This window comes from Triturus cristatus, chromosome 1_1, assembly GCF_964204655.1.
Source record: "Triturus cristatus chromosome 1_1, aTriCri1.1, whole genome shotgun sequence".
In the NCBI taxonomy this organism is placed as follows: domain Eukaryota; kingdom Metazoa; phylum Chordata; class Amphibia; order Caudata; family Salamandridae; genus Triturus; species Triturus cristatus.
This window is the reverse complement of record NC_140579.1, coordinates 1,285,922,186-1,285,950,105: the sequence shown is the minus strand read 5'-3', so window position 1 is coordinate 1,285,950,105 and position 27,920 is coordinate 1,285,922,186.

Genomic DNA, 27,920 nt, shown 5'->3' with positions numbered 1-27,920 from the left:
ACAAAAGAGGTGAAAAGGAAAAGGAAGATAGAGGATATAGAAAGCCAAGAGCCGAGAAACCCTAGTGCGGATTTCCCCCCCTCCCACCGCACCCCCTCCCTCTTCACTCACCCCTCCCCCCTGAGAATAATGGTATGTCGGAGGTGCGACGACAGGATCGTCATCCTGCCCCTAGAAGATTAACTTTCTGGTTAATACTTCGTTGAAATCCCTAAGGAATACTACTAGGAGAGCAGCTTTTCTATGCATTAGGACCTTTTCTCTATCCCTCCCCCATACATCCCCACAAGTTGCCTGGCGTAGCAAAATATAAAAGCAGAAAAATTGTCTCTAAAGGATACGGAGGACTGGCAGCATGCCTTGTCCTTTTGCCTGCCACCCCATCTAAGGGCGGAATAGCGTGAGTTAGTGAGGTATATAGCGGTTGAAGAACTCGTCTTTTCACACTGTGCAAATATGGTGGAAGGTGAGGTAGTTAGTGGTTGTGCTGCCGATCATTAAGATTCGTTACAGGAGCTTGTCCTGATCGTGAGGTAGAGTTCGGTTCCGGTGACAATCTTCTTTTGCTGGACCCGGCTTGTGATGTTTCCATGTCTTTTGCGGATGGTCCATCCAGGAAAGCAGCTAGGTCCTTGGGGTCACTGAAGTAGTGACGTCTGCCCTTATCGATTATCCTGTATTTGGCTGGGGCAACGAAAGAGAACTGCATGTTTTTACTCCTGAGTTTATCCCGTAATGCGAGGAAACCTTTCCTGGTATCGACCGTGGGTTTAGAGTAGTCTTGTGTGAGGATGATCTTATGAACTTTCCATGTGATCTGGTGATTCTTGCGTGAGTAGCTAAAAATGGCATCCGTGTGGTGTGATCTCAATGGCTTACAGATGATAGGCCTGGCTGCATGGTTAGAAGTAGTAGGTTTCAAAGTTGGTACTCTGTGCGCTCTGTCAATTTCGAACTGCCTGTCAAATTTTATATTTGTAAGTTTGGGGATCAGATCTTCAAGAAAAGCAGCGCAGGAGCTCGATGAGTCTTCTGAGCCCTCCGGAACTCGCAGTTTCTGAATGTTCCCCCGTCGGTTGCAGTCTTCTAGCTCTGCTGTTTGTTTCTGCAGTGATGTGGTAATTTTGCATAGTTCTTTCAGCTCTTGGCTTGAGGTGTGGGTGGTATCTTCAACGGCACTGATCCTTTGCTCTGCTGCTTCCAGCCTGTTATTCACTGTATCCAGGTCCTCTCTGACCGCTGCGATCTCAAGTTGGATCACGTCTGTAGTATGCTTTGTGGTTTTTGCCAGGTCGTGCACATCGGCTAGTTTTTTAAGGATCATGTCAAGGGTGCTGTTAATATCAGGTTTCTGTTTGAGCGGGGAATCAGATAGCACTGGCTCTCCCTTGCTCTTTTTTAGTTGTTGTTGCAGCCTCGACTCCCTCTCTGCCATGGCTATTTCTACTGTGTTAACCTTGGAGAACTTGAACACAGCCGGAGCCTTGTTGGTCCTGTTTTTGCTCCTGGTAGCAATGATCACACACTGTTCTAGCAGTTCACCCGTGTGTTGTGTTGCTCTTGTGTTTGGTTCTGTTCTTGGCTTTGTTTTGTTCTGTTTTGTTTGCTTCTCTTGTTTGCTTATCCTGTTTGCTTATCTGGTTTTGATGGGTTTGAACAGCTGTCCACTCCAGGCCCTATCGCTCTAATGTCTGGGGGTCAAGGCCAGTCTACAATGGGTCACAGCCTGGTTGGTACAGCTCCTGACACCCTCCCGCACATTTGTGCACGCGTTGTTGAGCCTTGTGGAGGGACGTCTGTTGAAGTTTTTTGGGGTTTTTTTGCGCTGCTCTGCCGGAGACTGTAGCAGGGTACTTTGCGTGACTGTGGTGTTTATGTGAAGACAGTGCCTTCTCTATGACTGTGTCTTTGCAATTGTGGAGCCCTCTTAGGGAACCCCCGCCCCTTGTTGCCTGCCTCCCCCCGTTACCTTCTGCTTCTTACTGCCCCCAGATTTGTGCCCGTTTGACCACCGTTGATCCTTCTGTTCAGCCCTGATTAGCCCTAGTTAGCCCTAGTCAGCTCGGGCTCTTCTCCCATCGGTTGTCGAATTGACGCAACTGCAACTGCTCACGGTCACCATGTCTCTTAGTGCCAGACTTGTGTGCAACTGCATGTGTTTTGATTGGGTCTCCTTGGTTGTGCTGGGCAGCTCCCTCTCGCCAACTGCCGCTGAGACTCTGCCCCCACTTGCGCGAGGTGATCGTTTCCTAAGGGCCTCCCACTGGTATTTGCATCACCAGCGCTCGCATTTTGTTACGAGCAATACACTGTAACATGGCAGTTGATGGCAGGCGGGTTAGTCTACGGTTAGCAGTGTGCTTCGCGGTTTGTCGTTATATCGCACACCAGACTTCTCGCCGCTCTATTGATTCCGCTCGCCGAACCGCTCTCTCACCCACTACCTCTGTTGCTCTGTCCCCCTTGTGCAAGCACTCGATACCATAGCCGCGCCTATTCCTTTGTTGTGGTGGGCGCCATTTTGTCTTCCCTCAGTGCTTTGGTTACAGTTTCGGTTTCGTTTTTGTAGTTTGACCGCTCCGCAATGCTTTCTTATCGGCCCCCGGATGCCACAAGTACCCAGCGGAGTGCCGTCGTTCGCACAGTCCACAATAGGCAGCGCTGTGTGTGTCCTCTACACTCCTGATGAAAACTGCTGGAGTCGCTGCCCAGTAGGTCCTCACTCCCCCACACCTCCCTTCTCATGCGCTCGCGTCTCTTGTGTGATGCTCCCCCCCGGGTCGCTGACAATCGCTGACAATCGCTGACAATCCCTGGAGTCGGGCCAGGTGTCAGGGCTGGGAGGAGTCGACAGGTGAGCTTATTGATGCTTAGCGAGGTTACGATGTCTCGCTCACCTTACTCAGAGCCGCTCATTAAAGTCCGCTCAGCATTCTGTGGGTGATCGGGCCGCCATTTTGCCCTTCCTTTTCCCACCTCCTCGGTGTTGGCGATGATTTTCTCGCAATAGCGGGCAAGTGAGGTGTTCTGGGGTTATTCATTTAGATTGAGGGAGAAGTCTTCAGTTACACACCGATGTACGAGATGCACAAATATCCACATTTGCATTATGGCTTTAACTTATTAAATTCAGGAAAAAACCTTTCCTGGTTATTGGACTTGGCATTTGCTTTGGTTTTCATGCCATCAGTACCAGGCCGTCGGTGTCGTCAACCCATCTGAAGGGCTACCAGGTCCTTCATGATGGAATTCAAAGCTTCCTGTTCGTCTGCAGCAACAAAAATGTTTATAACAATCAATATTCAATAGTATGCTATTTTCCGCACCACTGTTTTGCCCAAAGAATTAAGGATGCATTTACTACTCTGCCTTCTCTTTCACTACCATCCATGGCAACTCAGGCCTTGAAAATCTTAAAAGTTTTACCAGATCTGCAGGTCTAGTGACTTGAATAATCTACTAGACCTAACTTTAATATACTTGAAACATAATCTGGTCTCAAACTGCGTGATACTAGCAAATATTTTATTGTACATAGCCACCTTTTTTTCACTTATCGCATATGAGAGCACCTTCAAAAGTTCAGCGTGTCCGCAGTACAAAAAAAGATTTTTTTTGTTTAATAGACTACACTTTGCTCCATATATAATACGAATCTAGCCCACGTACAGGGTACACATACCCCCAGACATGCCTCTTAGTTCACTAATAGCATTGTCATCTGACCTGGGGCAGGAATGTTTATCAGTTCATCTTTAAAAAATCCCTTTTAATAACGTATTACTAAAGCATGATTTGGTAGTGCACTGTCGTTTGCAAACAGGTTATTTTCCATTGAAATGGCCACAAACTTTCCCACTAACATGCAGTTTTGCTGATAAAACTATATAGCGTATAAAACAATCTGTGGAAATTGGGTTTCAGCAAAAAATTTTATCATTTGCACATCATATTTAAATGTTGTGTGTTAGAAAAGAAACCTGACATCCTACAGGCTTTCATTTCACTCTTTGTACAGCACGATTTTCAGATACTGCACTCTACAAAATCCTCTAACTTTGCTTCTTATTTTACCCTGGAGTTTGTGTTTACTTTTCTTTCTTTGACTGCAAAGTGTAAGACATAAGCTAGCATTTGACCTCTGTCTCTGAAGACAGAGCATATGTGACAAGATAAAAACAATCTTATTGCTCATTCACTTTCTGAGACAACAGAACACCTGTTCTTTATAAGCAGATTGAAAGGGCCAGTAGGCTCTAAAAATTGCTCGCCTTGATAAAATAGGACTCACCATGGTGAGTGGGCAAGTAGATTTATCGAGGCCTGCAACTATACTGCTAGAAATACAGGGACATAACAGAACAAGCATTGGCAAAGCCAATAGGTCTAGCCTTGACTGTGTCTTTAATATGGCACTATCGAATGGTTTATAAATTTATTAAAAGAAGGTGAATGTATGTTCATTTTAGAATTGAATTCTATTGGTGCTTGCACCAGTATTAGGATAGGCATATGATGGTGCTTGCACCATTAAGACAAACATATTGAATTCAATACATACTCCATACACACAGAAAGGGGCTTTGGGTTAGCTTCCTTCTACTATTGGCTCGAAATATTGTTAACAACATATTAGATCATCCCTCATGCATGGAGAACTATTTTCTAATGGAAAAGCAGACTCTCACACATGTAATTATCTATCTCACTCATTGATTGCATATACAAGCATTTTTTTTGCTTTACACTGCAGAAGATTTTTTATAATCTGCTTTTGCAATCGGTGGACTAGGAGCCATGAGTCTTTGCACAACCCAACAACATAAAAAGCTGGCCCTCCTTTTACTTGGAGTACCATGAGAGGCAACCAACTTAGGACCAGGAAAGCTGCAGTTTTACTATACAGCCAACAGATTTTCCCTAAGGAGAATTCAATTGCTGAAACTTCACTATATAGCTAAAATATGTGGAACACAATGGAGATGGAAAGCATCAATTGTACTATACTACCAATAGAGGTCCTCACAGAAGATTACGATGAAAATAAAGATCTGTAGTTGTGCTATAGTACCAATAGAGATCTTCAAAGAAGAGCGTAATGGAGATGGAAAGTTTGCTGCACTATTCTACCAACAGAGCCTCACCGAAAAGTACAATGATGTCATAGCCCTTCCTGGTTAGCTGCTTAAACTTTGAAAAGAGATGCAAAAGGCATGCAACGTTGACATCTTGGGAAAATACATAAAGCACTGCTTCACATCTAGGTCCACGTTTTCCTCAAACAACTACAATAAATAAACATATTAACTTCTGCAAGATCACATTTGCCATGAACTGACTTCCACCATTAAATGTTTCCTTTCTTTTTAGGAATTAGGATGTGCACACCAATGGAGAATGGCAACTACAGAACTACTCCAGGATGACTCTAATATCCGGGAATTCGCACACAAGGAATACATGTAACTGTAACACCAGTGTATCAGAAAGAAGCGCAAGAGCTGCAAAGCTGCTGAACTTCCTAAAGTTGTTACTAGAAGTCCCTCTCAAGACAAATACCATTGTTTGAATGTCAATCACAAACCTGAGGGTATATGGCTTCAAACAAAACACTTGCTTGCTTATACACTCTTGCCACTCTAATGCCTTGTGCTAATTTTTCTAAAGGATAAATAAATATACCAGAGCTGACTGATAGTGTTGAGTTAACATTGCAACTCACAATAAATGTCTTGAGTGTTATGAAAATACATACAAATGGACTAGTAGTAGAAGTGTTGCAAAAGTATAACTGATGAGAAACTATTTGTCTATCATAAACCTCAAGAACTTTGGCTTTAACTAAACAAATTTGCAGATACACTCAATAACAATAATGAAATATGCCAACCTTGATTGATAGTTATGAGTTAATATTGCAACTTACAATGTCTTGAGTGTTATGGAAATAGTTTATGCCATTTTACTAACCCAGGGACTGGCAGTCACTGGAGACTACAAGTATCTACAAAATGTAACCCTTTCGGAGCTCATGACGGAATGGTTCCGTCATGAGCACCATTGCTCGTGTGCTCATGACGGAACCATTCCATCATGTGCACAGGCGCACTAAATCCCTCTGCTGCAAACAGCAGAGGGATTGCCTTTTTTGGGGGGGGCCTCGGGAGGTGGGGAAGAGCTTCGCCAACCTCCCCAGGCCTATTTCTAATTTTCAATGTAATGAACATCGCGAGCTTGGCGCGCTGTCGTCATTACACTGAAAACGAAACTGAAACTTGGTTTCAGTTTCAATGTTTTGGTGCTCATGGGATCAGTGATTAACCAGGCCAAAGCGGAAGTAAGGGAGAAAACGAGAGCCTCACTACTGGTAGAAAAAAACAATAGTGAAGAAGATCCAAAAATCAGATTTGTTACCACCTTTAGTAGACAGGCACATGAGGTAAGAAAAAGTCTCACCAAATTCTGGCCAGTGTTACACACTGACAAAGACCTTGTGAGTGATGTAGGGATATTGCCCCAGATCACTTTCAGAAAAGCCAAATCCCTAAAGGACACACTATGTAGAGCAGTACAACCAGTTGAAACAAGAAGTGTGGGAATTCAGGGGTTTTATCCATGCCGCAATTGTAAGGCATGTAAAAACAGTACACATAAGAAAGAATGCAAACTTTCACCGGATTGCAAACCCTTTCAGATAACGAAACATACATCTTGTAACACTGAATTTGCAGTGTATGCCTTATTCTGCCCGTGTAAAAAAAGCATATATTGGCAGTACCATCCATAAGGCAAAGAAAAGGGTATTGGAGCATTTGCGTGCAATAAAAAATGGTGACAAGCAATATCCCGTGGAAAGACATTTTCAAAGTCACCACGGGCAAAACCACTCTTTGCTAAATTTCTGTGTGTTAGACTCAATACGACTGAATGAAAGAGGTGGTAATAGAGTACAAGATCTTAGACGCCTTGAGTCCAAATTAATTATACAGTATAGGACCTTAGTTCCTAACGGACACAACTGTGATGAAGAAATGGAAGTCCATCTGGGTTAAGAGAGTACACTTCTTTGATGTTTTTGATTTTCTTTGGGGTACTGTCCGTGTTGCGTATTTCCCTAGTAGATTTGGGAATAAGTCCCTTAACGTTGAGATTTAAGAAAATTAATGAAATAAGTGTATTGTTTTTCATTCTGTCTTAGCCAAAGAACGTATTTTAAGTATTTATGAAGTTATTAATTCGAAAAGTGTTTGTTATTGTGGTTTAGTATTTTGTTAGTGGAAATTAGTGTGTGATTATATTTACGTTTGTTTTTTCTTTTCACAGAGAACAGAGAAGTCATCATTGAAAAATGCAAATAAGCTAAAGTATCTGTGGATTGTTCCACGAAGGGAGGGAAGATTGACACTGTTGAATTGTAGGAATGTTCCAAATTAAGGAGTATGATATGAGGAGAATTGTGACCCACTCGGGTTTAATCCAAGGTTGAGCGCATATTTGGTGACATAATCTGGAGGTCACTAAGTTCGAGTCCGGGCTAAGCCGACTATCCCACGTCCTGCTACTCCCAAATTGAGTGCCCATGTAGTAGAGAGTAGTAGAGAGTGAGTAGCGGATAGTGAGTAGTAGAGAGTAGTAGAGTGAGTAGTAGAGAGTGCGTGGTAGAGAGTGAGTACTAAAGAGTAGACGAGAGTAGTAGAGTGAGTAGTAGAGAGTAAGTAGAGAGTAGAGAGTAGCAGAGAGTAGTAGAGAGTGGTAGAGAGTAGTAGAGAGTGAGTGGTAGAGAGTGAGTGGTACAGAGTGAGTGGTAGAGAGTGATTAGAGTAGTAGAGAATAGTAGAGAGTAGTAGAGAGTGAGTAGCAGAGAGTAGTAGAGAGTGAATAGTAGAGAGTGAGTAGTAGAGAGTGAGTAGTGGAGAGTAGTAGAGTGGGTAGTAGAGTGAGTAGTAGAGTGAATAGTAGAGAGTAGAGTAGTAGAGAGTGAGTAGTAGAGAGTGAGCAGTAGAGAGTAGTAGAGTTGAGTAGTGGAGAGTGAGCAGTAGAGAGTAGTAGAGTGAGTAGTAAAGAGTGAGTAGTAGAGAGTGAGTAGTAAAAAGTAGTATAGAGTAGTAGAGTGAGTAGTAGAGAGTGAGTAGTAGAGAGAGAGTAGTAAATAGTAGTAGAGAGTGAGTAGTAGAGAGTGAGCAGTAGAGTAGTAGAGAGTAGTAGAGAGAGTGTAGTAGAGAGTGAGTAGTAGAGAGTAGTAGAGTGAGTAGTAGTGAGTGAGTAGTAGAGTAGTAGAGAGTAGTAGAGAGTCGAGATCATACTGCCTGAGCGGTGTTGGTGTGCTCAGAGAACCCGCGGGACGCAGACAAGTGCAAAAGGTAGGATCAACAGAAGGTATAGCGGGGAGAGTGGTGTGCAAGTGGAGCACAATAAGGGCCAAACTGTTGGTATCCAACCCTGACGTTAGCAGCCACGCTTATTCAAACGTACAATTGACCAGCAATGTCGGCCGACACGCTGAGGGACCGGGAGGCGGCAGCCTCTGAAATGTTTAGCAACACACCCCCAAATGAGGCAAATTCAATTCAAAGAAGTGTCGATCAAAATCAGGCAACGAGTAGTGTTAAGGAGAAAATTAAAGCTTTGGAAAAACTCATGCGGGTGGCGCAGGGAAAATGGTGGAAGCATAAGTCATTGCAGCGGTACCTGGATGTTGGGAGCGTTCCCAGAGGTCTACGAATTCTCATAGCACCCAGCTATGACCAACCAAATCCCGACATGATGAAAGACTGGGCTCAATGCAATCTGGACTCGTCCAAGAAATTTATGGAAAATTTAGTGAAATATACAGAAGTCGACAGAGCCAAACTACAGAAGCAAATAGAACAATTAAATGAAGAATCAAGTCACATGGATAAAGATGAAGAAATCAAAAAATTAAGGGAAGAAATGATACTGAGGTTGCGCAAAGAAGAAGACAAAGTGAAGAATGGAAAGCATTTAAGTTTCACCGCGGCAGAGTCGACTATGTGACAGGGTGCATTTTCACCTTCTAACGGAAATACGATACATTAAAAGCCAACAAAACGAAAACAAAAAGTGATCAAACACCGAAACCCTCCGTAAACAGAGGAGGACAAAGTGACACTCCGAGATCGGACTGGAGTTGAGCCATGGAAAGTGAAGTGGAAAATGAGCCACAACAAGCAAGTACGAGCGGAACTCGCCCGACATTAACACCAGCATAGGAGTTGGATTTTATGTCTTCGGAGTGGTGACAAACTCTCCGTCCAAGGATCCAAAGGAACACAACAGGAAGAGGCGAAACCACAAGCGCAGGGAGAGGAGAAGAGCAAGAAGAATGCGGCTGCCCGAGGCCACCGCAGGGGCCACTCAAGAGGGCAGCCCTCTAATGGCATCTGGCACCCCACAAACCCCCTCCCCCCACCTCTGAGGGGGCAGGGACTCTGGCGGAGTCCCCTTCCTGGGCGCGGGCAGTGCCGCGTCATGTCCGGTGCATGAGGCGGGGTATATAGGTCCCCCCGTCTCGCTGCTAAGAACCTTGAGGCATCACTCAGCAGACTCTCCGAATGGTACAGCGACTGGCAGATCACCCTGAACACTAGCAAAACCACAGCAACATTATTCACCAGGAAGCTGAACAGAAAACACCCAGCGATCCTACTCAATGGGGATGAGATCAAATGGGAAAACAGCAGCTCCTACCTGGGGGTGACTCTGGACTCTAAACTCACATGGAGAAACCACATAGAGAAGACCTGCCAGAAAGCAGCAACAAAACTGTCTTCATTATTCCCACTCCTGAAGACCAAGTCAATGCCCTTGCAGAGCAAGGTGCGAGTAATCACCGCAATAATTCGACCAACCATGACGTACGCTGCACCAGTTTGGAGTGGCTGCCGCCCGCAGCTTCGGAAAGACCTGCAGAGACTACAGAGCAAGGCCTTACGGATTGCAGCAGGTGCTCCACTCTTCACAAGAACAGCAGACCTCCACAGAGACCTAGGCGTTGAGATGTTGGACGACCATCTCCGCAAACTCAACAGGACATTCTACAAAGGACTGGATCAAAAAGATAACCCACTGATCAGGAAACTTGCAGACATTTCTACGAACCCATTTGACCGCTACCCGAGGCCCATCGAAGCGCTAACTTTGTGAAACTGAAACAGCAACACAGCATCCAAAAACGAATCACTGCCTGAGGGCAAATCGCCCCGGCAGGTACCCAAAACTCATCACTGTCAGAAGGCAACCGCCGCGGCAGCCATCAAAAGCTCATCACCGCCAGAAGACATTTGGCAGACGAATACAAGACTCTGCGATAAAACTTGCTGACATTTCCGCAAACCAAATTGACCGCAACCTGCGGCCTTTCACAGCGCCGACCTTGTGATCCAACCTCAACTGTGACAAAGCGTCACACATCAATAAGACAACCGAAACAGCGACTAAAAAACTCAAAATGAATGTGGAGTAATGAGGCTATTGCCTCGGTATCCAAAAACTCACCACTGTCAGATGGAATCTGACAGGCGAAAACAAGAGACACGGTCTGACGGCCTCTTTGTCGCACCGGACATGCCACAGTCACTGCCTCGCTGGACACGCCGTTGTTTGTTGTCGTCTCATGCGAATGTCTTCCCGGGGACTGGGTTGCGGGAGCGCTGAAGGAGGTTGCCGTTGAGTCGTCCAGGTTACCCTCCCCCACCCGTATGGTCCCAAGTAGCACTGGTGCCCTAGGCGGCCTTGGGAAGCACGGGCTGTGCAATGCCAGCCAGCTATTGAGCTGCGGCCTGGCACTCTGGTGGGGGTTTTTGCCATGCTAGCCCTCGTCAATGGAACTCCCCAGTCCCCTGCAAGAGACTTGCTGTGCGCCGCGACCTGGCTCTGCTTCCCCGGTCCAGCACAGAGTGGCTCAGGCGAATGTCCACTCGGGCTCCGGGCGCGCCGGGGCCAGGGCAGGGAACGGCCGATGAAGAGTAGGAAGGCGCTCTGGCACTGGTGTGCAGAGCAGATGGGCACCAGCTCAGCACGCCGCTTGCAGCGTGATTGGCATAATGTGGTCAGCATAAAGAGCTGAGCAGTACCCCAGGAAACATGGGATGACCCGGACGAGTTGCTCTGCGTGGGGGAGGGGGCGCGCATTTTCCCTGTGGATGACAGACCACTCCAAAGGCCTCCGTTGAATGTATTGAAAATTAGGGCCCTGAGGGTTGCGGAAGCTGCACACCCAGGGGCAGTGGGCAGCCAGCGGGTCCGACCACGAGGGGAGGTACCGCGTTTGGGTTGGTCGGCTGTGGCCGCCATGCTGAGAGTCAGGCGCTGCTTTTCCAAGCGGCGTGCCCCCCCCTGCACTCAGTAAGGTGCGCGAGGGGCCGGACTTCTTCCCGGTGGCCCGGTGTTTTGCTGGGTTTCCGGCGCGGATTGTATTTCGCGCGTTACTAGCGCAGATTGTAGATAGCGCTTTCCTAGCGCTGATTGTATACAGCTCTTGCTAGCACCACCGAGGCTCCAGTGTACTTCCGGATGGTAGAGGAAGGGGCGGCCACATTTGTCGTGTAGTTTGTCGGTTGTTCCTTTACGTAGAGTTGTCTGTGGGGAGTAGCGTGGAGTGTGTCTGCGGTCCAGCGGGGTACCCAGACTTGAAGCATGAAGTGAAGCAGGGGTATGGCTACCTCAGGTGCAGTTCCCAGCCAAAGCAACACCAAGGACGCAGCTCAGTGAGTGAGCGCATGTGTGGCATGAATGAGGCCCTGGGTCTTGCCCCGGGGGCATCAATCTTAATACCCACGTACGGGAAGTAGGAGACTAATATAGAGACTCACAAAAACAAGGTAATTAATACCAAAATTTCTATCAGAGGAGGGCAGTGTCACGAGTAACTTCACCCATTGGACTTTATGCGTCCATGTAGAAGCAGGGATTGCCTGGGGCGTTTTTCAAGCTCTTCTGTGCTTGTATCCACAGGAGAGCAGAAGCCCACTGTGCCGGTCCACTCCCAGGGAGACTCGAAGCAGAATACACGCCCATTCCGTAGCAGGTAAGGAGTGCGATCTTCCTGACCGTACAAGGTAATCAAGTCCTAAGATAAAGAATTCAGGGTAGGGCCAGGAACACGCCTTGTAGTATTTCCGGTTCACTCCCTCGCTCTACAAGCCTCTTGTATGCATGTTTTCTGCAAATAATGGCATGTTTTGAACCGCGACCTTAAACGTATCCAGGAAACCGACGCGTTGCAGTTCAAATTGCATCGGTCGTTGCGGGTCAGTCCGGGCCCCCTACACAACGCACAAGAGTCCAGAGGGGTGGTTATTTCACAAGCTATTCCACAGCTTGAGCGCAAAAAACTAGAGCTCCACTAAAGGCCCTCACGCAGAGAGGCTGTCGACACGGGATACAGGTATGCAAACTCGCATATGGTGAACGGCTTGTCCAGAGCTTATGAGGACTGCCTGGCCGGCCCGGGGGTGGGTGCAGCCGCCCGGGGGTGGGGTTAGGAGCTAGGGTGGCGATGCTGTTAGTGCCCGTCGGGCCCGCGGTACAGACCGCAGGCTGTGATCTGCACATAATCTGGAGGTCACTAAATTCGAGTCCGGGCTAAGCCGACTATCCCACGTCCTGCTACTCCCAAATTGAGTGCCCATGCCCCGATCCACGATCGGGCCTCGGGTTCAGGCGGGGCCTCTCACCTGGTCCAAGTCCTTGCGGTGCACGCCCCAGCTTCTCGAGTCAAGGCTCGTATATGCATTTGGGTGCATGTTTTGGCACCAATTCCGGCCCTCTTGTGGGCAGAAGATCACGGTGGCACCAGCTGCCCTGTGGGTGGTCGGGCAGCAGTTGCACAATTGCGGCAGTATCCCCTTAGCCGACTACAATGCGATATGCAAGACCACGGCTCAACCTTGGCAGTAGTCTTGTTGCTGCCTGTGCAAGGCGTGTAGAACGCATTGCGCTAGGGGTCAGGTTCGAATTCAATAATAAAGTTTTAATGCCTGCCGTACCCCGTCCGACCGACTCAGTTTAGGCGGGATGCCCTCCTGCGGCAACAGTGTTCTTATCTGTTGGCTTAGGAAAATCCCCCTGCTTGAGGAAAGCCATGTTTTCTTGGAGACTGGCCTATCATGGTAATGGCGACAGTGGGAAGCCCACCTGGTGGGCACAGCTAGCTCCAGGCTCTAACCCAAAGAAAACCACATATCTCTGTGTGTCTATTAAAAAGGTATGTATCCTTGGGTATTGGAACTGGTGGTCACAGGTGGGGAAACAAGGCGCTAAGGGATTAGCTTGGGCCCACCAAGGGGCAGGTGTCTCGTCCTTATTCAGTGGGCTTGAGCACCAGACACAGCACCACGGCATCTGGTGTCCCAGGTATGCCCACAGTGTTACAGGAAGGGTCAGCTGCCTCTTCGACGGTAATATGCGGGAAGGGCCTTCTCACATTTCTGGTGGGGTATTCCCTGGGTCTCCCTCTCAACATGATTCTGGGGGTGTCTGGGGGGTGTCTGAACCATCCGTAACCAGGGTATCATGGGGATATTGGTTGTGGCAGATGGCTGTGTTAATTAAGGTAGTACAAGGTTCCGTTTGGTATTTCAACAGAGATATTTGGTCGCTTACATGTGTAATTGGGAGCGCAGCAAGCAGGGAGGTGAGACAGTTATGCTGCAATGCGCTCAGAGGCGTTTTAAGGCATGGGCATAGGGGAGGCTGCCCCAGGGCCCCAGCCTTTATGGGGGGCCTGTTGGGCCAGCTCTGTCCTGCAGAGAATCTTGTACTAATGACATGAATAAGTCTTAACCAGAGTATATGAAATGCTGTGTCCTTTAACTTAATGCAATGTGGGTGATGTTTGAGAGCTATTACAGATTAGCGACTTTGCTGAGAAATATTGTGTTTGTAGCATGTAGCACCCATAAAAAAAAAGGCTTCTTTAGACCACAGAGATTATCGGCAGTAATATTGGGGACCTGGTGCTGTGATACAATATCGTAAACACATGGCACTATCAATGACTATTAGAGATAAACACATGGGGGCATACCGCTAGGAGAGGGGTGGTGCGGTTTACTTTATTCTGTTGACTGGACACTCCAATGATTGTGCTATCACGGGTGATCACACTTTCTAGTATACAGACACGGGTCCAGTGGCCACAGGCTAAGGCACCCAATGTAGGGGTGGTGGTATAAACTGATGGTCACAGGTTTTGATCCCGGCAGGCCCACTCATCCTTTCATCCTTTGGAGGTCATTCAAATGATTTATCATTACCTATGGATGTAAGAAAGTATCACGGATAGGGAGCATACTAGTCCCTCAGCGGGGGTAGCACAAGAGGAACGGCTACACATGAATGTGAGATCTCATGACGTCTTAGCAGTCCAGATCACACCACAGAGGGCAAAGACAAGGCCTTGGCCCCTGATGGATTATGTTTAAGTTTAGTTGTGTGGGATTGGGGCTTGCAATCTCTTCACTATTGCAGTCAGGAACGGAAATGGGAAAGGAATTTTGTAAATAGATGTGGCCCCTCAGCAGGGTAGTAAGCGAGAGATTCAGCAATTTCCCACGCAAATGTCTGGTCGATGCAGCTAAAATGTTCACTCTGTAAACAAGGGCAGGTTACAGGTTGCTTCAATTAAGCCATCTTCACCCGCCCTTTAGCCATGGCAGCAGGCAGGTTGTGGTAGTTGTCATCTAACAAGTGTGCAGCGGTTCAAAAACTTTGAGAAACACTGCGTTGAAGCACAAATGGCTGCAAGGTATTAAAGAACATTTGGCATTCCCAACCTTGTGGTTGGGCATCATCATAGAACAGGCTTTGGGGCACCTGCAGCAGTGAGGGATGCTTCCTGAGTGCCTAGGACTGGAGAGTTAGTAGCACTCCCCTCCTCCAGGCCCACAGGGCTTTCAGCAGAATGGCCACATGTTGAGCAGGTCAAACGGCGATTTCTGCGCAGTGCTTGTAGAATGTCACATACCATTAAGGGCATGGTTACTACTAAGGTTGTCCCAAAGTTTTGGGGTCAAACTGGGTTGGAGCAATAAGACTGCAGTCCTTAGGAAGCATTCAGCATTCCCTCAATCTATGTAAGGGCAGTTATCTGTACATAATTATCAGCGAGTGGGGTAATATACACCGGTTATTCAGCGCCATCATGCCTCCGGGGGCACGTGCGCTTCACAAATATACAATTAGGTTGTGGTCCATCAGGCACTATACACAGAAAACTGTAAGAGTGGAAGTAAGGTGGGTCGGAAATCCCTTGTCTTCTACCTGCGCTGGCACATCGTGTCGAGAGTTGCTTGGGCAAAGGTATTGCACTACTGCCTGGCAACATTGATGACCCATCCACACCTAAGCTACACTTATGACACAGTCATTGAAACTGGTCAACATCATTTGTTCATTATAGTTTGATCAAGAAACCTGCCTGGACAGAGGTATTAGTCAATTCATCAGAAACTGTAGATAAGCCAAGTGTGGCCGCCTCTTCGCCAGTGTGGCATGGTGGGTTGTGTCAGTTTGTCAGTATAAAAAAGTGTTGTGGGGGTTTTATATGCTTAGGGAAACCCTGGGTTCAGCACAAGGGCTACAATTGATTGGTCATTTGTCAGGCAGACAATCATAGAAAGGGTAGGAGATCTGTACTTATGGTTTTTCACCATTCCAGTAGCTGCTAAATGTGTGCTGTCCGTCAACAGTGTGAAAAAATGGGGCTGGAGCCCAACGCCGACAATTACCAGTACATTTGAAATTCCCTTTCAGGGTGCAGGTAAATAGGTTTAACATATGTGTATAGTTGGTCTTATGGCTGTGTAGAGCAATTCTCTTTAGAAGTATGTCCATGTTAAAAACGTTGTGCTTAGTAAGGTTCCCATGACTGATGCCGGCTGCTATACGCTGGTATACCTTAGCGAAAGTTGTTATGGGATACAGATGCTGGGCGGGGGGATACTAGCATGGCGACACAGCATCCGTCATTGCGGTTGGACGGATGGGTTTGCAGGCAATAAGGGCATGGTGAACCACCCTTGTCGTGGTTTAGGTGAGGTGGTTCACCGAGCGTCCCTGTAGTGTATGAGACAGCTTAAATGCGCTCCATGTCTACAGGTTTACTGGCTGGCGCATAACTTGGTCATCAGTCTGTACCTTAGTACTGGGGATCCTCCAAGTAAGAGTGCAAACTAGGACTTAGTCACCCCCGAATGCGGCTGCCTGCGGCCCCCACAGGGGGCCACTAAGAGAGCAGCCCTCTAGTGCCATCGGGGCACCCCACCCCCGCCCCCCTTATGGGCAGGGACTCAGGGAGGAGTCCCCACACCTGCTGGCACCATTTAGTAACAGGTACAGATATACACTGGGGGGCATTCCTCTGCAACCAAGGGCAGGTTTCAGGTCGCTTCAGTTAATACATATTCACCCTCTCTTTAGCCAGGGCAGCAGGCGGGTGGTGTAGCTGTCATCTAACAAGCGTGCGGTGGTGCAAAATAGTCCGGTAAACGCTTGGTTTGAGCTAATGGTGACAGAGTATTATTGACCATTCGGCATTCTAATACTTAGGAAAGGGCAGTTATTTGCTCTGAATGTCCCCGTATGGTTCCAACAGACTTGTCTGCCCCCTGGTTTATCCATCTATGGGTTAGAACCTGAGACTTGAAGGGGCATCTTCTGTCCCGGTGTCCCAAACACGTTGATAGTCAACGCTGGGGTAGATGTACCATGAAAGGCCTGATTACTACTTGGGTTTTCCCTAAGTTTTGGGGTCAAACTAGATGGGAGCATTCAGTCTACAGTCCTTTAAGCATCCAGCTATCCTTCAATCCTAGCATGGGCAGTTAGCGATAGATAAGTTTCAGCGTGTGGGTAACAGACACGGCTCTTCACCTACATCGTGCCCCGGGGGCACGCGCGCTGCACAAACACAGAGCTTCAACCACAAGGGTGCCAAGTAGCTTAAATTAGTAAATAGGTTTAAGAGGTGTGTCTCTGGCCTTACAGCTGTGTGAAGCCAACTCCATTTAGAGGTACGCCCAGGTGAATATTGGGTGCTTCTTAAGGTTCTCATGACCAATGCGGTTTGTGGTATCTCCCAGCGGGTCCACTGGAAGTGTACTGCAGCTAGCATGTAACAGGGAACCTGGGATTCCGACACTTTTACCACGCTTGGTGGGGATGCGGTCAGCCAACATAGGGCGCTCCTGTCCCAATAATTGGTGTAACAAGGTGTCAGGCACAATGGGATACGATGTCAATAGAACACTTGGCACGTCCAGTGTTCAACTAAACCTAAACTTTAACGGAGCGGATAATTTTCCCCGCCGGGGATGCTCCGGGTTGGTAGTGGGTACCCCCCCCCACCTATTTGGGAATATTCGAGGATGGGGTAAAGTAGGACTCAGTCAATCCTCAATGTTAGGCACCATATTACAGACAGTGTGCACTGCCTAAATCAGACAGATTCTCTAAGCTGGTATGCCTAGGGGTTCCACCTCAGAGGGAACTGAGCTGGCAAAATTCCCATAAGGGATACATGGCAAGGGCCGGTGCCCCCCCCCCCCCTTGCCCATTGTCACACACTTCTAGCTATGAACACTCCTGTGCGTCAGGATTTAGCATGCATAGGGACTGTTCTAAAGTTAAATATAATCCTTCTTGCCATAATAGCCAAAGTAGGCAGGCGGGTTGGGGGAGGGGTCACCTAGCAAGTGGGCTGCTGTCCCATAGATGGGGCACGCAGGTGTTCAGGCACACACGGTGCTAGAAGGGCGGTGGCTGGTGAGATCAGCAAATAGATGGGGTGATGTGTGCCATAGTGTCTGAATTCTTTCCGCCCACAGTTGGCACGGGGTGGAGTCATGTGAGGCAGTGGAACTTTCACGCAGAAGGGTGAATAGTTAATTGCAGAAGTCACAGGCCTAAGCTGATTCAGGCTAACGTCAAGGGCTATCGTGAGATAGATGGGGTTCATTTATCACCGGTAGGGATGTATCCCTTTCTTCTAGATTTGCTGGAGGCTCTAGAGAGGAGGAGTTGCGGGTAAGACCATAGCTGTTTTGATGGGGGGCTCTGGCGGCGACAGTGGCCGCCTCCAGAGCTGTGGCGGAGTTACAGGGCGATCTGGAAGCAAATGGGTACAGAAGAGTACCTCTGCGCGGCACCATAGGGGGTGCCAGAGCCAAAGCCCAGGAGCCTCATGGGAGGTTCCTGGAAAACCGTGACGGCGCCCCGTTAGTCCTTCGGGCGGTTGTGGGCCTGAACAACCGGGGGCTTGCCTTGCTATGCTCCACCCTGAAAGGGGCGTGAGTAATAAGGGACCATGTGTCACGTGATCTGCTAAGAGGATCACCAGAAGGGGCAGCACAAATGGGTTTCGCCCCAGTGCTGCTTGGCTCATCAGGCGGCCCAGATCACCCGTAAGATAACCCACCATATTACATAACATTGTATGTAATAAACCTGCAGCAGTTTTCCCAAAACAAAATCTGTGTGGTGTGTACTTATTTGCATGCATGCTATGTGCTTGGGGGTGGGGAGTGTTGCCATGATGGCGCTAAGGCCTGCACAAAACAATAGGCGCGGAAGAGGCTGGTGGACCCGCAAGTAGCAGCAGCAGATAATGACATTTCAAAAAACATTATCAATCTTACAGTTATCGATTTAAACAAAGCAGAAAAACAAATACTTGCTTTGGGATTCTCCTACTGCCTGGAGTCGAACTTCAACTATGCTAATACTAGAATGGACGTGTACCGTTTTGTTAGAAAATTAAAACTTCAAAAACATTTTGCCATCAACCAGCAGACTAACAATGGCAACCAAGACATAAATAACCAGCAGACCAACATGCAAGATATAGTCCCAACATCAGACAGTACTTTGTTGGAAACCCTGTTGGAATTACAAGAAGAAGCGACTGGTATAAATTGTGGTGATTCCCAGGCAGCTGACACTCCTGACCAAAGCAACAATGATGGAAACCAAGCAACAAGTTGTAAATAGAAAAAATACACCCTTTAAGAAAAAATCGACTTTTAACCCCATAACATCAAGGGATGGAATTGATATCTTCAATGAAAATGTGATGAGTGATATCAAAAAATTAACTTAACAAAATACAAAACAAAAAGGACAAATTGAACTCAAGGAATTGTCAATACAATCAGTTGATGTCTAAATTACAAAAAAATAGTAACATTGTAATCAGAAATTCAGACAAAGGCGGCAACCTCGTGTTATGGGTCAAAAAAGATTATGTGGAGGAAGCACTATCTCAATTAAATGACAGATCCTGCTATCGAAAAAGTAATATACTTGAATTAAGAGCAATGTATCATGACTTTTATGGAAAAATACTAGCATGGAAAAGCACAGATTTACTTAATTTGGAAGAGTACAAATTCACCAACAAGCATTAAAAATGCAATAGGTCTCGCCTTTCATTAAGTTAAAGCCATTTGCTTTGCTATACAATACCATTAGCAAAGCAAATGGCTTTAACTTAATCAAAGGCGAGACCTATTGCATTTTCAATGCTTGTTACTTCTTCATCCCCCATCTCTCCCTTCTTTCCCCCTCCTCCCACTCCACTTTCTGTCTTCCGTTTGTTCTCCTTTCTTTTCATTTCTTTCTTTACTATTCCTTTTTATCATTAATGTTCTTCATTTCCTTACACTTTCTTCTTTGGTTCTTTTGCATTCTCCCCTTACTTTATATTTTTCCACTTTAATTTATTTGTGTTCTATGTATCTTTATTTTGCTTCTTTTGTCTTCGGTCCTCCTTCACTTTTTTTTCTCTCTGTCTGAAGTTCATCCTTTCTTTTTATCTTTTATTCCCTCTTTGACTTTTTTTATTTTTTTTGAAAATCAACTTTATTAGTTTCAAGAGCAAATTACAAAAAAACATTCCTGGCAGTAAAATCATGCACTATGATTGAAGAGACCCAATGGACAGAAAAAAGGACGTAGCCCTGTAAGGTAGTTGCAATTAAAATAAAAACACAATCCCCCCTGAACAATCTTAGACAACAAGCGTGTACACACCCAAGGGCCGAAGGTTGAACCACTTGCCCCAGACCTTCTCAAAAAGCTCAGGGCAGCCCCGTGCCTCGAAGAGGACCTCCTCTTGGGTACCGCACCTGTCTACTCCCCTCCTCCATTTCCGCCTAGTCGGCGGCTTGGCCTGGGACCAGAGCGCCGCTATATCCCTTTTCGCCAACGCCAACGCTGTGCCCAGGAAGCACTTATCGGCCCGGGATCCGTCAAGACCGTCAAACACACCCAGGATCAGGTGCACCGGGTCGTGAGAGACCTCCCATCCCAGGGTCTGCGAGAGCTCCAGCTCCATCCCTGCCCAAAAGAGCTCCAGGCAGGGGCATTGCCAGGTGATGTGATAGAAATCCGCAGGGGCGTGACTACAACACGTGCAAGATGAAGAAGGCCGCAAACGGGCCCTGTAAAGGCGCGCTGGGGTAAGGTATGCCGCATGGAGATAATAGAGTTGGACCAGACGCAGCTTGGAGGAGGCTGTCAGGGTCTTGGGAGCCATAAGGGCATCCCTCCAATCAGCACCTTCTAGGGGACCCACCCACCCCTCCCAGCAGGCGCGCAGCGAGTCTAGGGATGCGGGACCATTGTTGACAAGGGAACGGTAGATGCGCGATACCCCCCCCCCCCCTCGGCCCAGGTTCCCTATCATCACTTGGGCCTCGAAGGGACTGAATTCCAGAAAGGAGGTGGGAGACGGAATGTGCATTCGTAGGGCGTGTCTTAATTGTAAGTATTTGTAAAACTGGGAGGAGTGGAGCGAGTAACGTTGCTGGCGATCCGCAAAGGAACTGATGTGGTCCCCTACCCAAATGTCTCCAAGGCATGAGATCCCGATGTGGTCCCAGCGACTGAAGCCTTGAAGGGACGAAGTTTCCTTCAACCAGGTGCCACTCCACAAGGGTGTCTGCCTGGTAAGAGTCCCCCCCCAGCATGTGTGACGTAGGGCCAAGCGCCATGCGACGAACACCGATCGGGTGATGGGGTGAGGGTATGTAGCACGGGAGCCCCATACAGGTAGGCCTGGAGCTGCGGGAAGTCCAATGACCGGAGTTCCACCTGATATGCCGGGTCGGACGAGCCGCCCGCAAACCAGTCGTGGATCACAAGGAGCCTTGCGGACAGGTAGTAGAGGTGGAGATTGGTAACCCCCATGCCCCCATCGTAGGGAGGTATGCGACAGTGCGCCAAGGATAGTCGCGGCCGTCCACTTCCCCACAAAAACCGAGAGGGAATACTGTCTAGTTCCCGGAACCAGCTCCCTGGGAGGTAAAGCGTAATGTTCTCCTCTTCGACTTTTAATCTCTTTCCCTTCTCTTTGTTTCTTTCTCGTTCTTTGTTTCTCTTGCCCTCTTTTTATTTCCTGAGAGACCTCACCCCTTTCCTTCAAAGCCTTTACTGCTTCGTTTGCTTCCCATTTTCGCTGGTCTTTTCATTCTTCCAGATTGCTCTTCATTTCCTTTCTCCAGATTTTGCTTTCTTTCTCATTTTCTTTCTATGTTTTATTCTTTTGCTTTGCCTACTTTCTCTTCCTTCTGCATTGTCAGTTCCCGTTCTTCTAGCGCGCAGTTCTTTGTCTTCCAGCTGTCCCTCCTCCCTGTAATTTTCCCCTCTGGGGATGCTCCGGGTTGGTAGTGGGTACCCCCCCCCCCCCCCCCCTATTTGGGAATATTCGAGGATGGGGTAAAGTAGGACTTAGTCAATCCTCAATGTTAGGCACCATATTACAGACAGTGTGCACTGCCGAAATCAGACAGATTCTCTAAGCTGGTATGCCTAGGGGTTCCACCTCAGAGGGAACTGAGCTGGCAAAATTCCCATAAGGGATACATGGCAAGGGCCGGTGGTCCCCCCCCCTTGCCCATTGTCACACACTTCTAGCTATGAACACTCCTGTGCGTCAGGATTTAGCATGCATAGGGACTGTTCTAAAGTTAAATATAATCCTTCTTGCCATAATAGCCAAAGTAGGCAGGCGGGTTGGGGGAGGGGTCACCTAGCAAGTGGGCTGCTGTCCCATAGATGGGGCACGCAGGTGTTCAGGCACACACGGTGCTAGAAGGGCGGTGGCTGGTGAGATCAGCAAATAGATGGGGTGATGTGTGCCATAGTGTCTGAATTCTTTCCGCCCACAGTTGGCACGGGGTGGAGTCATGTGAGGCAGTGGAACTTTCACGCAGAAGGGTGAATAGTTAATTGCAGAAGTCACAGGCCTAAGCTGATTCAGGCTAACGTCAAGGGCTATCGTGAGATAGATGGGGTTCATTTATCACCGGTAGGGATGTATCCCTTTCTTCTAGATTTGCTGGAGGCTCTAGAGAGGAGGGGTTGCGGGTAAGACCATAGCTGTTTTGATGGGGGGCTCTGGCGGCGACAGTGGCCGCCTCCAGAGCTGTGGCGGAGTTACAGGGCGATCTGGAAGCAAATGGGTACAGAAGAGTACCTCTGCGCGGCACCATAGGGGGTGCCAGAGCCAAAGCCCAGGAGCCTCATGGGAGGTTCCTGGAAAACCGTGTCGGCGCCCGGTTAGTCCTTCGGGCGGTTGTGGGCCTGAACAACCGGGGGCTTGCCTTGCTATGCTCCACCCTGAAAGGGGCGTGAGTAATAAGGGACCATGTGTCACGTGATCTGGTAAGAGGATCACCAGAAGGGGCAGCACAAATGGGTTTCGCCCCAGTGCTGCTTGGCTCATCAGGCGGCCCAGATCACCCGTAAGATAACCCACCATATTACATAACGTTGTATGTAATAAACCTGCAGCAGTTTTCCCAAAACAAAATCTGTGTGGTGTGTACTTATTTGCATGCATGCTATGTGCTTGGGGGTGGGGAGTGTTGCCATGATGGCGCTAAGGCCTGCACAAAACAATAGGCGCGGAAGAGGCTGGTGGACCCGCAAGTAGCAGCAGCAGATAATGACATTTCAAAAACCATTGTCAATCTTACAGTTATCGATTTAAACAAAGCAGAAAAACAAATACTTGCTTTGGGATTCTCCTACTGCCCGGAGTCGAACTTCAACTATGCTAATACTAGAATGGACGTGTACCGTTTCGTTAGAAAATTAAAACTTCAAAAACATTTTGCCATCAACCAGCAGACTAACAATGGCAACCAAGACATAAATAACCAGCAGACCAACATGCAAGATATAGTCCCAACATCAGACAGTACTTTGTTGGAAACCCTGTTGGAATTACAAGAAGAAGCGACTGGTATAAATTGTGGTGATTCCCAGGCAGCTGACACTCCTGACCAAAGCAACAATGATGGAAACCAAGCAACAAGTTGTAAATAGAAAAAATACACCCTTTAAGAAAAAATCGACTTTTAACCCCATAACATCAAGGGATGGAATTGATATCTTCAATGAAAATGTGATGAGTGATATCAAAAAATTAACTTAACAAAATACAAAACAAAAAGGACAAATTGAACTCAAGGAATTGTCAATACAATCAGTTGATGTCTAAATTACAAAAAAATAGTAACATTGTAATCAGAAATTCAGACAAAGGCGGCAACCTCGTGTTATGGGTCAAAAAAGATTATGTGGAGGAAGCACTATCTCAATTAAATGACAGATCCTGCTATCGAAAAAGTAATATACTTGAATTAAGAGCAATGTATCATGACTTTTATGGAAAAATACTAGCATGGAAAAGCACAGATTTACTTAATTTGGAAGAGTACAAATTCATCAACAAGCATTAAAAATGCAATAGGTCTCGCCTTTCATTAAGGTAAAGCCATTTGCTTTGCTATACAATACCATTAGCAAAGCAAATGGCTTTAACTTAATCAAAGGCGAGACCTATTGCATTTTCAATGCTTGTTACTTCTTCATCCCCATCTCTCCCTTCTTTCCCCCTCCTCCCACTCCACTTTCTGTCTTCCGTTTGTTCTCCTTTCTTTTCATTTCTTTCTTTACTATTCCTTTTTATCATTAATGTTCTTCATTTCCTTACACTTTCTTCTTTGGTTCTTTTGCATTCTCCCCTTACTTTATATTTTTCCACTTTAATTTATTTGTGTTCTATGTATCTTTATTTTGCTTCTTTTGTCTTCGGTCCTCCTTCACTTTTTTTTCTCTCTGTCTGAAGTTCATCCTTTCTTTTTATCTTTTATTCCCTCTTTGACTTTTTTTATTTTTTTTGAAAATCAACTTTATTAGTTTCAAGAGCAAATTACAAAAAAACATTCCTGGCAGTAAAATCATGCACTATGATTGAAGAGACCCAATGGACAGAAAAAAGGACGTAGCCCTGTAAGGTAGTTGCAGTTAAAATAAAAACACAATCCCCCCTGAACAATCTTAGACAACAAGCGTGTACATACCCCAAGGGCCGAAGGTTGAACCACTTGCCCCAGACCTTCTCAAAAAGCTCAGGGCAGCCCCGTGCCTCGAAGAGGACCTCCTCTTGGGTACCGCACCTGTCTACTCCCCTCCTCCATTTCCGCCTAGTCGGCGGCTTGGCCTGGGACCAGAGCGCCGCTATATCCCTTTTCGCCAACGCCAACGCTGTGCCCAGGAAGCAGTTATCGGCCCGGGATCCGTCAAGACCGTCAAACACACCCAGGATCAGGTGCACCGGGTCGTGAGAGACCTCCCATCCCAGGGTCTGCGAGAGCTCCAGCTCCATCCCCGCCCAAAAGAGCTCCAGGCAGGGGCATTGCCAGGTGATGTGATAGAAATCCGCAGGGGCGTGACTACAACACGTGCAAGATGAAGAAGGCCGCAAACGGGCCCTGTAAAGGCGCGCTGGGGTAAGGTATGCCGCATGGAGATAATAGAGTTGGACCAGACGCAGCTTGGAGGAGGCTGTCAGGGTCTTGGGAGCCATAAGGGCATCCCTCCAATCAGCACCTTCTAGGGGACCCACCCACACCTCCCAGCGGGCGCGCAGCGAGTCTAGGGATGCGGGACCATTGTTGACAAGGGAACGGTAGATGCGCGATACCCCCCCCCCCCTCGGCCCAGGTTCCCCATCATCACTTGGGCCTCGAGGGGACTGAATTCCAGAAAGGAGGTGAGAGACGGAATGTGCATTCGTAGGGCGTGTCTTAATTGTAAGTATTTGTAAAACTGGGAGGAGTGGAGCGAGTAACGTTGCTGGCGATCCGCAAAGGAACTGATGTGGTCCCCTACCCAAATGTGTCCAAGGCATGAGATCCCGATGTGGTCCCAGCGACTGAAGCCTTGAAGGGACGAAGTTTCCTTCAACCAGGTGCCACTCCACAAGGGTGTCTGCCTGGTAAGAGTCCCCCCCCAGCATGTGTGACGTAGGGCCAAGCGCCATGCGACGAACACCGATCGGGTGATGGGGTGAGGGTATGTGGCACGGGAGCCCCATACATGTAGGCCTGGAGCTGCGGGAAGTCCAATGACCGGAGTTGCACCTGATATGCCGGGTCGGACGAGCCGCCCGCAAACCAGTCGTGGATCACAAGGAGCCTTGCGGACAGGTAGTAGAGGTGGAGATTGGTAACCCCCATGCCCCCATCGTAGGGAGGTATGCGACAGTGCGCCAAGGATAGTCGCGGCCGTCCACTTCCCCACAAAAACCGAGAGGGAATACTGTCTAGTTCCCGGAACCAGCTCCCTGGGAGGTAAAGCGTAATGTTCTCCTCTTCGACTTTTAATCTCTTTCCCTTCTCTTTGTTTCTTTCTCGTTCTTTGTTTCTCTTGCCCTCTTTTTATTTCCTGAGAGACCTCACCCCTTTCCTTCAAAGCCTTTACTGCTTCGTTTGCTTCCCATTTTCGCTGGTCTTTTCATTCTTCCAGATTGCTCTTCATTTCCTTTCTCCAGATTTTGCTTTCTTTTTCATTTTCTTTCTATGTTTTATTCTTTTGTTTTGCCCACTTTCTCTTCCTTCTGCATTGTCAGTTCCCGTTCTTCTAGCACGCAGTTCTTTGTCTTCCAGCTGTCCCTCCTCCCTGTAATTTTCCCCGCCGGGGATGCTCCGGGTTGGTAGTGGGTACCCCCCCCCTATTTGGGAATATTCGAGGATGGGGTAAAGTAGGACTTAGTCAATCCTCAATGTTAGGCACCATATTACAGACAGTGTGCACTGCCTAAATCAGACAGATTCTCTAAGCTGGTATGCCTAGGGGTTCCACCTCAGAGGGAACTGAGCTGGCAAAATTCCCATAAGGGATACATGGCAAGGGCCGGTGCCCCCCCCTTGCCCATTTTCACACACTTCTAGCTATGAACACTCCTGTGTGTCAGGATTTAGCATGCATAGGGACTGTTCTAAAGTTAAATATAATCCTTCTTGCCATAATAGCCAAAGTAGGCAGGCGGGTTGGGGGAGGGGTCACCTAGCAAGTGGGCTGCTGCCCCATAGATGGGGCACGCAGGTGTTCAGGCACACACGGTGCTAGAAGGGCGGTGGCTGGTGAGATCAGCAAATAGATGGGGTGATGTGTGCCATAGTGTCTGAATTCTTTCCGCCCACAGTTGGCACGGGGTGGAGTCATGTGAGGCAGTGGAACTTTCACACAGAAGGGTGAATAGTTAATTGCAGAAGTCACAGGCCTAAGCTGATTCAGGCTAACGTCAAGGGCTATCGTGAGATAGATGGGGTTCATTTATCACCGGTAGGGATGTATCCCTTTCTTCTAGATTTGCTGGAGGCTCTAGAGAGGAGGGGTTGCGGGTAAGACCATAGCTGTTTTGATGGGGGGCTCTGGCGGCGACAGTGGCCGCCTCCAGAGCTGTGGCGGAGTTACAGGGCGATCTGGAAGCAAATGGGTACAGAAGAGTACCTCTGCGCGGCACCATAGGGGGTGCCAGAGCCAAAGCCCAGGAGCCTCATGGGAGGTTCCTGGAAAACCGTGTCGGCGCCCCGTTAGTCCTTCGGGCGGTTGTGGGCCTGAACAACCGGGGGCTTGCCTTGCTATGCTCCACCCTGAAAGGGGCGTGAGTAATAAGGGACCATGTGTCACGTGATCTGCTAAGAGGATCACCAGAAGGGGCAGCACAAATGGGTTTCGCCCCAGTGCTGCTTGGCTCATCAGGCGGCCCAGATCACCCATAAGATAACCCACCATATTACATAACATTGTATGTAATAAACCTGCAGCAGTTTTCCCAAAACAAAATCTGTGTTGTGTGTACTTATTTGCATGCATGCTATGTGCTTGGGGGTGGGGAGTGTTGCCATGATGGCGCTAAGGCCTGCACAAAACAATAGGCGCGGAAGAGGCTGGTGGACCCGCAAGTAGCAGCAGCAGATAATGACATTTCAAAAACCATTGTCAATCTTACAGTTATCGATTTAAACAAAGCAGAAAAACAAATACTTGCTTTGGGATTCTCCTACTGCCCGGAGTCGAACTTCAACTATGCTAATACTAGAATGGACGTGTACCGTTTCGTTAGAAAATTAAAACTTCAAAAACATTTTGCCATCAACCAGCAGACTAACAATGGCAACCAAGACATAAATAACCAGCAGACCAACATGCAAGATATAGTCCCAACATCAGACAGTACTTTGTTGGAAACCCTGTTGGAATTACAAGAAGAAGCGACTGGTATAAATTGTGGTGATTCCCAGGCAGCTGACACTCCTGACCAAAGCAACAATGATGGAAACCAAGCAACAAGTTGTAAATAGAAAAAATACACCCTTTAAGAAAAAATCCACTTTTAACCCCATAACATCAAGGGATGGAATTGATATCTTCAATGAAAATGTGATGAGTGATATCAAAAAATTAACTTAACAAAATACAAAACAAAAAGGACAAATTGAACTCAAGGAATTGTCAATACAATCAGTTGATGTCTAAATTACAAAAAAATAGTAACATTGTAATCAGAAATTCAGACAAAGGCGGCAACCTTGTGTTATGGGTCA